The following is a 9936-nucleotide window of genomic DNA, read 5'->3' on the forward strand; positions in this document are numbered from 1 at the left end:
TTTTAAGAGGGGGGAAAGTGGGTGATAACTAACAAAAAGAAATTAAGAATTTCTTATTAAATGACCACAATGATAAGCTAAAAAGAAAGGAGCAGTTAAGAATTCCCTGCCTATGATAGCTTAGAAGAAAACATTTAGAACAAAAACAATTTTAAAGACAGATTACAGTAAAGAACTTTCTAAAATATACTTTTTCGTTTATTATCCAAATATGAAACACGAGTGAAATATTAAACCAGAAGATAGTAAAACACATACAATATAGAATACTTATTTGTCCAACGTTTGACACATGAATCCTGTAAAAAGTCTTTTGCTTTATTTCTTCATCTAGCCAACCATACAAGAGTTGTTCAACAACACTTCTATTCCAAAATAATAAGTCTACAGAAATGTCTAAGAATCCACCTTAAGTACTCTGAATGAGGAAGTACTTATACAAAAATTTACAACAAAATATCTCTTAACTAAGAGAGATATAATCTAAGAAGACTAACTATATTTTACATGAAAGTAGAGACAGATGGTCTCGAAGATAGAAACTAAAAGAGAACTGATAGCATGTTGTCCCTGTTTTTTTGTGAATGAGCTGGAGGCAAGCCCTATGATTAAGCATCTTGCTATCTTGCTTGTAATTTTGTGCTGGTTGTTTTCTTTTCATCTTCTTACTGATACTCCTTGACTTGTTCTGATACTTTTTACTAGCTTTATCCTTATTCACCATCTTTTACCAAAATTGATTATGGTAAATACTTCAAATTCACTTTTTAACAAGGTAAATTATAAGATTTTTGTCATATCTCTCCACCAATCATCCCTTGGTATCCTGGTCCTTTGTAACTTCCTAAAGATTTCATCAACCTCTGTGTATTTTAAAAATTAGGCTGCACAAGAAACAAATGTTTCAATTCATGCTCAACATAAAAAAGGTTCTCCAGACTGTCATAGAGAATTCTGCCTGTAGCTAGTGCCTTGGTTGTAGATGCACTCGCTGATGAACTGGCCTGGTTGTTTGCATACTGACCCAATTTTTCGACATAATATTTATGCCTCATCAATTTTTCATTAATAACTAAACAACTCGGAAGTCCTTTACTCTGTAAAATTCCAAACATTTCTATAAATTCATCTATATACTCTTGCGTATTTTGACATTTTCTTTCTAGGTTCTGCATTAGAGCTCTTTTAGTCAATACCTTCTTGATTTCTAGGATAGTCCTAGTTCTATCCTCAATATTCAGCTCTTCTAGCTCGTGCTTGGTCCTACTATTCAAAAAATTTATCAGCCTGATAGCTTCCCCAGGCGTCCCTCCTAGCTCTTCCTTGGTTTTTTGAATTTCTTGAAGAGAAACTTTTACTAGTTCAATCTGTTCAAAAATGATTTGCATGGATGACTAAACATCATTTATTGATTGAGTGATGTTGGACCATAGAATTTTCCTAATATCTGTTAAAGGCTTATCAAATGTGAGGTCCTTTTCTAAAGTTTTTACTTGTTGAGCTAAGCGTTTATTTTTCCTCACTTATTCAGCAAAATTAATCTTTGAAACATCATACTTCTACTCTAAGGTGACAAATTTTTCCTTTACCTTCTAGAGTTCAAAACTTTGGAGTTTCATTTCCTCCATTGACTTGATTATTTCTTCAATACTCTGACCTAAAGTTTTTGCTTGTGCTGTACCTATGCTTGTACCTATAATTGTTTCTGTTGTGGCCAAAGGGACATTTGGTGCAAGAGCCGTTGCAAGTGTGGATGGGACTGTCGTGGAGACCACTGGTATTACATTTTGAGGCTGAGAGGTCAACTCACTCTGTCTACTTTTTAGTATTTTTCTAGTTCCTGCTCAGTCTCCTTTAACTGTTCATTTAGCTTGAGGACTAGGTCCATAAGCTCTTCTTCATATTTCTTTTGAATAACTTCAGTAGTTTGTGGATGCCTCAGTGGAGGTAGCTTTAACTGCTTTCTCAAGGTAGCTATGTCTTCATCTTTCTTCTTTATCAAGGCCTCTGTAGCTTTTACATCTTTTGGGTTATGACCCAATCCAATAATCAACTCCTCCAATGATTTAATTTTATATTCCTTTGCTTGTGGGAGGCTCTTTCTAACTCTAGTTGGGTGGTGGTATTATTTAATGAATTCTCTAATCTGTGGGCCATCATGGCTTTGCTTGTCAAGGTGGAATACACCATCTCCCCTGTCTGCTTATGTAATTCAATTTGATGTAGGGGGTGAATGTCCTTGGCCATGACCTCAAAATTAGTTTTGAGGTAGTCTGCAAGTGACTGAGGCTGTTGTACTTTGGGCTTAAAAAATCTCATCTACATTTTTCCTTCCTTGATGTCGTAAGCTGACATCAACCAAGTCTAATTGGTAGGAGCCATCTTTAAATATTGATTGTAGACTTAGGTCTTTAATGGTTCATTTCTGGCCTTTATTTTTTTGAACTTTTCTTTAATGTCTAGGGACTTGTTAGTTGAAGGCCTGAAGGATGATACTTCAGCACTTTGTTGTCTTTCCAGCTCTTGTCTTTGTGAGCTAGAAGGTGTCCCTCCTACTGGGAAAGTATGCTGACCGTCTGCACCTTTTTTCCTCAAACTCCCTGTAGTTTCTTCAAAAAAGTCTCCCTCTGAATGAGGATTTAGCATGTGCCTCTTAGCACCAGGCTGGTCTGTGGGGCCACTAACTGGGGTAGCTACCTCCCTGTCTCTCTTTAAGCTCTTTTCCTCATTCAAAGGAGTCTATAACACTGGGGGATCTCTCATGTTAACTTGAGTGGTGTGGATTAGTGTTTGATCCTATTCCTGAGAGATTTCAGGCTACTTTGACATGCTCGATTGGCCTGTTGCTAAACTGTTGGTTCCTTGTTCTTTTTCCTGTGATGGTTCTGCAAGGGGTGCACTTGTTTCTTGTAAGTTCCTTTGAGAAGTATTTGTTGTTGAGGCACTAGTCTCTGGTGTTGGTTTCTAAGAAGTCCCAACTGGCACCTGTTCAAAAGAGTCCAGGTCAAGTATGTTTTCTAGATATTTCATTACATTTTCTACATTGACTTAATCACTATCCATCTCTACAAGAGTCCCTTCCCTCCATTCATCCATGTTAGCATATTGCTCAATTTCTACGATTCTGTGATGAAGATAAGGTGATAACCTATTTTTCATTCTCCTATCATAGATGAAACTGTGGGGGTCATATGGAGTCCAACCAAAGCTTTTGTTTAATCTCATGTGGTCTTTTAGGATTTTTTCTACTGCTTTGCTTGCTTCTCTATTGTTGCAGAAAAATGGGCCTAGATGATCCTTGATTCCCAGTTGTGCTTTCTTCTTGGCCTTGGTAAAGTGAACCTGATCTGAGTTGATCATTTGTCTATAATATTCCAATGTAAGCAGTCTCATTGGAATGTATTTTGGTAGCTTGAATGGAAGAAGCTCACAACCATATACCCTGATCTCTGTGTGATTCTGGTACAAGCACTGGTCACCTACCATGTACTATTTTGATAGCTGAAGGATCCTTTTGATTTCATCACTAATCCTAGGAGGAGGATTTCCTGTCAGCAAGGTGGTCGCTGGGTGGACAAACTAGTCAATGAACTCATTATATGAATAAGGGCAAGCAAAAGATTGGCGGAAGATAGAAGTCCAAAAAATGATTGACCTTGGATTACCCTTTGTATCAAGTTTCTTAACAAAAAATGGGAACATGTCAGACTGATAGTAGAGGATGAGGTGATATATGAATGTGGAATACTTGAAAACCTTTTCATTCTCTAGCCTCATGAACTGGTCATGGATTTTCTCAGCAATAAATGTAGCATAATTGTACTTGACAGTAGGGGGCTGACCAGGGGTAAAGATGGACATCAACACTAGGGTCAATTCATCCACAAACTCACTAGTGTTGAATCCCATGACTGTAGCTATCATATCAACTATAATTTTTCCTATGTCTGTGAAGAAAGCTGACATATAAGGAGGGGGATCTTTGGGTTGATGGTTCTTATCCACAAAAGTTTGACAAAGGCGACTGAGTTCAGATTGGGATAATTTAGTTGATTTCTCAAGCAAATCTCCAAGGGAAATGGGGGTGAGGGCTTGACTAGGATGAAATTGCAGCATCTCATTGATTGAGTCTGCAGTTATTGTGAAGAGGACTGTTTGATTGGGAGACATCACTGCTCTGAGGTTGGGGTCATAATTTGCATGGCACTGATGGATTATGTCAGGGAAAACATGCACAAAGGGGAGAAAGTACATTGGGAGATTGGATTCCCATAGTCCTATGGCATCATATCCATTCAAGTGATTATCTCAGCATTGGAAAAATACTTTTAGGTGGTCTTTATCAGTGGTCAGGTATTTTATTTGAAAATCCTTATCTGCTAGGGGCAGATAATCTAAACCATGGTGAGGGGTGGTAATGGGTGCAATACTTAGGGCCACAGGGGTTTCCATTATAGTTCTAGTGGATTCAGATAGAAAACTAGGGTTTTTTAAGTGAAATTGATGAAACAGAGGGTCGGGGAACTTGAATTTCAAGTGCAGCAACTGAATTGTGTTGGAATTTGGGGTTCTTTTCAATTAATTGCAGAGAAAGCAAGTATTCATAGGGTTTCTTGATGGGAAGCTGGTAAATACCTATTTTTAGTGAGGGAAATGGAATGCAGGTTCACTGGGTGTAATGGCAGACTCTGAGCAGCGTCGACTGCAAGTTTTGAAGGTGGTTGGCGGTTGGGTGCACGAGCTGGTTGATTTTCAACGTTTAGGTTGTTGCATGCATGCATTCGCAGAATAGGATGAGAACTGATTTCTTTTGTTTTTTTATACAAAGTCAAAATTTAGCGGGTTTCGGGATTTGGACAGGTGGCGTGAGCAGGCAAACGATTTGATGTTTTGTCTTTAGCGAGAGGTGGTAAGCTGTTTTTATCTCACCACTGATGGAGGGGAGGCTGTATTTGGGATCGACCGTGTGATTCCATACGATGAGCGATGCATGGCAAGGGTACTGTTGAGAAAACGCTCGCGATCACGTGCTAACGTTCGGTCAGGGAGGGTCGTGTGATATGCACGATAGCCGTTGGATGTGAGGGGCTTGATCGGACGACTATTGGGGAAGTGAAGTGACGGGAGTTTAATGGAGGGCGGGCCCGACATGATTAAAGTTTTTTAATTGCATCGGGAGTGACAGGATTGGTGGAAAAATTTATTAATTAATCGTGGGGGTTAATTAATCCTTATATTTAATATGGTGGGTTCGGGGTTCTTAATTAGTTACAAGTTAGCTAATTAATCCTAATTAAGAATGTATTATGGTTATATTTTAACCGAGGGGTGGGATATATAAGATTTTGGGGTTTTTCATATTTATAATAATACGGGAGTGGGTAGATTTTTATAGGGGAATTACTTAATAATATAAGTTAGTAGTTAATATGACATAATGAATGGGAAAAACAGTAAGTCTAAAATATTTTCATGTGTGTATTTAAAACTTAGGCTAAGTGAAAAATGAGGTTTTTTATGGAAAATATTTTATTTTTCCTAAGTAAAATAGGATTTTACTTAGGAAAAACTTTATCAATGGAATGAATGACTTATGAAGGAGTGTGATTATTGATGAATGGGCTCAAGTACTTAGGCATTATAAATTATTGGGCCGAGGGTCCGGTCCCTCCAAAAGTCAGAGAAATGCTCTGAGCCCCTCTAATTTGATAGATACCTTGGCACTTAGGGGAAATTAGTGAAAATTTAGGGGAAATGAATAGGGAAGTTAATTATTTTGACTTTGCTTGCTTGATGTGCCTTCCATGTGATACATGCCATTTGCCTTGTGATGAAAGTGAAAAGATTTACATATTTGGACATATTATTCACGACATATTATTCTACAACCATCATTTACCTACCCTACCTACATAACTTAGCATTTTCACTTCTTTATTAGGGTGCACTTAGACTGGCAAACCCTTATCAAACTTTCTTTTCTTTTACATGGTAATTCCTATCTAAGTTTACACTTATTACATCCAAGGGCTCAGATTAAACTGTTGAGCTCCTTTTTCACTCTACCTATCTACTTATCTGCCAAGATTAAACTGTTTGGTCATATTTTTATTCTCTATTCTACAATATGAAATTGAAATATGAACTAGGCAAGTTTAAACTATTTGAATATTCATGAATTGTGGCATAGGTGACAAACTGCACACAATTGTTTTTTATACAAAAGTGAAAAAGTAGTGGCATTTAGACTTGCACAGTTTCCTAGTCTTTCTTTTTGTTGGGGTTCATTTTCTTTCATTTTTTTTACCATCTTTTATTTATTTTCACCCTTTGATTTTTCTTTTAGTATATACCCTCCTTACATTTTTTAAATTTTTTATTTTTTACAAATATGGAAATCCTTTGCAACAAGTAAGGTACGAACATATTACAAAAATCATCAAGTCAATCATGATATATGACACCTATTGGTATATGGGCATAATAGTCACACTTCCACCTCTTAGCACAAATCTACAAAGCTTCTTTCAACACAAGTGGATCTGCTTTGAACTTGCATCTTTGCTTCGCCTATGCACTATCAACAATCTTCCTTTTTCCTTTGTCAAGTGCAGGTCTATTGCCCTTTGAGATGTTGCTACCTTCTACACTACTAACCACTCTAGAACCATGTTGACCGGTTCATTAAGCTTTGAGAATTGATAGCAGTATCTCCATGGGTATTCCTCAGGCCAATGACACGCCCTGTGGATCCAAGGATGATACACTCTCAGACAATGTTCCTTCATTAAGAAATGTGGGTCATATGGATTGAAAATTTTGGTGTCAAAGGTGAATCTCTTGAATATCTTTGTCTCGGCCTCAACATGCTTGAGATTTTGGATCTCATACAACCCGATCTGCAAAGGAAGAGTGGGCCAAGGTGCCTTCTTCTTCCTATGTAGTCTTGCTGACAACCTTGTTGAGATGTGGTATGCCACCTCTTGCATGACCATCTTTTCCATGGAAAACTTCAGAAAAACATTTGGAGCCTTCTCCGTGATGTACATATGGATGAAGGTTCCAAGGGGTGAGGCATACCAATCTGCTATGTCAATCAATGCCTACATCACTGCCTACGACATGCAAGGCGGATCCTGCTCAAATATTATCCTATATACCATGGTGAAAAAGTGGCCTGATAGCTGTATGATCACTCCATGGAAGTTGCATTCAGATAAAAACCTGCAATAAGTGTGCATAGAGGTTTCTGAAGGTGTCCATGCCCAACCCAAACCTAGGAACTACTGATGGGCACAGACTGCATCAAGTATGTAAGCGAACATGAATAGCTTTGCTTGCTGAACCTTGAGCAGATGTCGGGCTTGTGTTACTTGTTCTTTCAACCAGAGAGCCAACATGTCAGACTAATTGAAAGATCTCCCTTCATTTTCCAGCTGATCCAACACAATCACCTAACCCTACGGGAAGGTCTCTGTACTCTCCTGGCTGTATAAGCGCCATGTGAAGATGACAAAGAGTCGATATGGCTTCTGCATATTCCTTGTCTTTTCCAAACTTGGTTGGGTGTTTCCCTAAACTTAGAAGGCTCTTTCATCGAGCTCTTCAAGATGTCTCTTGAGATTTCACTATTGTTAGGTTTGTTTAAGGGAGTATCCATTGTGATCATTGACTACAACAAGTGATACATATCCTGAAAGTCCTTTGCCCTGAAGATAGCAAGTTCTATTCCACTGAATCAATATGCGAGGCAATCCAGTGGATCATGTATGTGCATGGAACTCGGGATACCTGCATGCAATCCGTTACAAGCCAAACTTGTGTATGTTTACATAGACTCTGTGGTCCTCCAACTTCTCCTCATATGTGCCTGAAAATATTTCGTTGATGTCCTGTCATTTCATCTTGATCTCCTTTTCTATGAACAACTTGTCTTCATAGATGGGCAAGCTCATAGAAACTAGCTCAACTGCATGCATGTGCGAAGCTAAGTGCAAACAAGAGTGAATAATCATGCATGCAAACAATGAGTGTAGGATTCAGTAATGGGAAAAAAATTAAGTGTGTTAAGCGAGTCACCGCAACGACGACCATCAGTGCATAAATAGTGTCATTCACGTGACAATAATGAGATGCAATGGAAAACTTGAAACAATACTTCTACAAGATAACATGCATTAAAATGATAGCAAGCATTCAACAAAACCAAGGAAACAACACTCACACAAATCAAAATACAAAAAGTGACAGAAAAGAAACAAAAACATGAAAAGTGGACTTACCGGAAAAATCTGAGCTGAGTGTGTCGAATGCTCTTAGATGCAATGGGGAATTCTAGAGATCCAAGATCAAAGTGAAGAATGAGATCTGAAGCATCGAATAAATAGTTTTGATCAGATTGAGACTTATGGCGTGCATGCCACAAATCTAGGAAAAAGGGACACTTGGTGGGAAGTTTCTAAAATTGCCTTCGCATGTAACCCTTAGCTCCTAAAAATGGATCCCTCAAATGTAGGGATTCTTTTTGCTTTTTTCTTTTTTTCTTTTTCAAAAAAGGTAGCCCATGCATGAAAAGAAATATTGGTCAGTCCTGAAGGGAACCGATCAACTTGGGAATGCATGCAACAGACTACAAGCCTCTGGATGACTTTTGGACAGTTTCTGGGCTGAGTGGCTGTGGTTGACCCTCAAGCTCTATGCAATTTCTAGACTGAATCCAAGGATGTCATCTAGATTTGTGAAAATTTTGAGAGAAAGCACAGTGATGGGCTGCTCTGTGTAATTTTCAGAGGGAAGGTTGCCTATTTCCTCTGTGCATTTTTGGAGAGCAGGAGACTTCCTTGATGCTCTGCGCACATTTGGAGAGAAAGGTTGGTTCCCCTACAATTCTACGTAATTTTTCAAGTGAGCACAACATCCAGATAATGACCAAGTCTTGGGATGTGGGCTTGCGGGTGGAAGGCAACCAAGCTAGCAAACATAAGTTGATAAGCCACTCAAACTCAACTGAAGCATAAGTACCTGTCAGTGCAAGAAATGGTTGTAAGGATGGTTGGTATGGAGGCTCCAAAATGAAGCTAAGGAAAAAAATTGGAGGGTGGTTGTAGCCGCTACAACACTTGGCGACAAACCAGTAGAACTCCAACGCTCTGAGTGGACCTTGTTTTGTGAAAAAACAAGTCTAACTCCTCCAAAAGTATTATCCAATTTTTAGATCTTTATGGTTTCCACACTAGCTTGATTTAAAGATGTAGCAGCTATGATTCTCTTAATCGGTCAGCACACGTTCCAAGCCAACTAAACTCAGTTGTTTCGATTGGGGATGAGAGGTATATTGGTGCACAAGTAATATGACTGTCAGAGTTTAAGTTTCATCTTTGGTGTTGCTCTACTTCCAGCGGGCCTGGAGAGTACCCCGACGGAGTCATGTAGGAACAAAAACATCACTTTGCTTCTAGCGAGCCCGATCAATACCCTGATGGAGTTACTTGCATCACCTCTTAGCACAGGAACCCTTTCTCTTGTTTCACCTTATTCATTTTTTTAGGAAAAAAATCACACAGGAACTTATTTATTTTAGAGGCGGAAGAGGGATCCTAACTTATTGAGACCAGAAGAGGATTTTCCTTCAGAGAAGTATTTTATATATACCTCTAACATACTTGTTAAGGTTTTTCCCCTCACCTTACTCTACTTAACTGAGCTAACAAGGGTTAACCCAAAAACAATTGTTTACAATAGGTGGTACTAGTTAGAGCCCAAGCGTTGTGTTTTCACCAAGATTCACTTCGAGTAGAACGTATTTTCCATTGGTTTATCATTGACTTAAGACAACAAGTTCTACATAAATAGAGAGGACAATAGATAATAAAATGTTGGTAGTTGTATAAGTCCTCTTGTACTTTACCCGACTTGTTTCAAGAGTCGTACATGGTT

The sequence above is a fragment of the Pinus tabuliformis genome, chromosome 8 (genome assembly GCF_031772625.1).
Source record: "Pinus tabuliformis cultivar Carrire ecotype Pingquan chromosome 8, CPIR1, whole genome shotgun sequence".
NCBI lineage: Eukaryota > Viridiplantae > Streptophyta > Pinopsida > Pinales > Pinaceae > Pinus > Pinus tabuliformis.